Here is a 1,510-nt window from a genome sequence, read left to right as displayed (position 1 = left end):
CTCCCAGAGTGCTAGGATTACAGGCGTGAGCCACCGCACCCGGCCGGGAGCTGGTAGATTTGAATGGCTGTAGGAAAGAATCTCGTGTTGTCCCTGTCCTCGTCCAGCATCACACGTTAGCCTCAGCTCCCCATCACCACCCCTGTATCTCTCCGTGTTCTTGGGATGATTATGAAGAAGCTGCTGCTAAGTGTTCTGTATTCACCGAATAAAACAAGTTGAATAAATATAAACCAGTCATCCAATCAGTAATATTTCTGAGTGTTCATGGGCATAGAGCAACATTCTAGGCCCTGGGAAGGGAGACATAAAATCTAGAAGGTATGTCTCTCATTCCTCAAAAATGTACAACCTGATCAAGGCAGCAGAACACGCACAAAAATTAAGAACACTTACAAGCAAGTGCAAATAAAGATGGTGCAGTGCATGCATGCATTAAGTATCCAGTAGAGACACCTGGTAAGCCTCTGGGGGCTGAAAGGAGGGCCCACTGACTTCCTGCAGTCTATCTGAATTTTGAATCACGTTGCCTAAACCAAGTGACTATAATTCTCAAATGGAACCAAAGGTAGGATTTTCCTCTTTATCCAAGGCCTTTGGGACAGAAGGAATGATCAATAAAACATAAACCACAACAGAGCCTGAGTTAGGTTTCTTCTAAATTCACTAGCTTTTCAATTCACTAAGCAAATATTTATTGAGCACAGGAGGTGGACAGAGACTCTGGGTTAAAGTGCTGTGAGACATAAAAAAAAAAAAAAAAAAAAAAAAACAAGCTCTATTTCAAGAAGTAGTTTCCAAGCACAGAGTATCTGAAACTGCCCACCTGTGATACGAACTTATGGGAGGGAGAAAAGTGGCTCAAGAGGAACGAAATCATTTCTAGAAGCCAAAACCTAAACCGAAAATCACAATATACCTCCATTCTCTCTGCTTTTATTCATTTTACTCATGTGTTCTGTTTGAGCTAGAAATCCATGCCGAACTACACACCTAGGACAATGTTAGCTGTGCATTTTAAAATTTTTGTCACTTACCTACTGCCTGTTCAGCAGTGCTCCACAAGGAGCTAAGGCCCTCAGGCAGAAGACTTCCACCCTAAGAGAGCCAAGCAAAAAATGCAAATCCATTCATTAGCCAATAGACAGACATCCCCCAAAGGCTCACCGTGCCAGGCACTGTGCCAGGCTCTGGGGTATAACAGCAAAGAAAAATGCACACCCAGAAGGAGTTCACAGTAAAATGGAAAAGAAGGATGTGTGTAATGGTCGTCTCTATGAGCCCACTGAAGACGCCAACCCAAATGCCTAAATCATTGCAGTAGCACCAAAAATTGGGTTAAAAACCCCAGATCATGTTTTTGAGCTTGATTGTTACGAACAGATTACCTTCCTGTGAAAACTTCAAACTCCACAGAGCCAGAGACTGTGTGTGCCTTGTCTTCACAGTGCCCTCCCAGGTGGAGCACAGAGCAGGGAGCTGGTAGATTTTTTTTTTTTTTTTTTTTTTT

The 1,510-nt window shown here is 43.0% G+C and overlaps 1 protein-coding gene across 2 annotated transcripts in view; it reads right to left on the bottom strand.

Annotated features, from left to right (window-relative positions):
* Window positions 1-1,510, bottom strand: part of RXRG (retinoid X receptor, gamma) — a 44,829-nt gene that overhangs the window by 19,129 nt on the left and 24,190 nt on the right. The gene's annotated exons all lie outside the window — the stretch shown is intronic.

Source organism: Propithecus coquereli, unplaced genomic scaffold (genome assembly GCF_000956105.1).
Source record: "Propithecus coquereli isolate 6110/MARCELLA unplaced genomic scaffold, Pcoq_1.0 Scaffold140, whole genome shotgun sequence".
NCBI lineage: Eukaryota > Metazoa > Chordata > Mammalia > Primates > Indriidae > Propithecus > Propithecus coquereli.
This window is presented reverse-complemented; position numbering and strand designations above follow the sequence as displayed.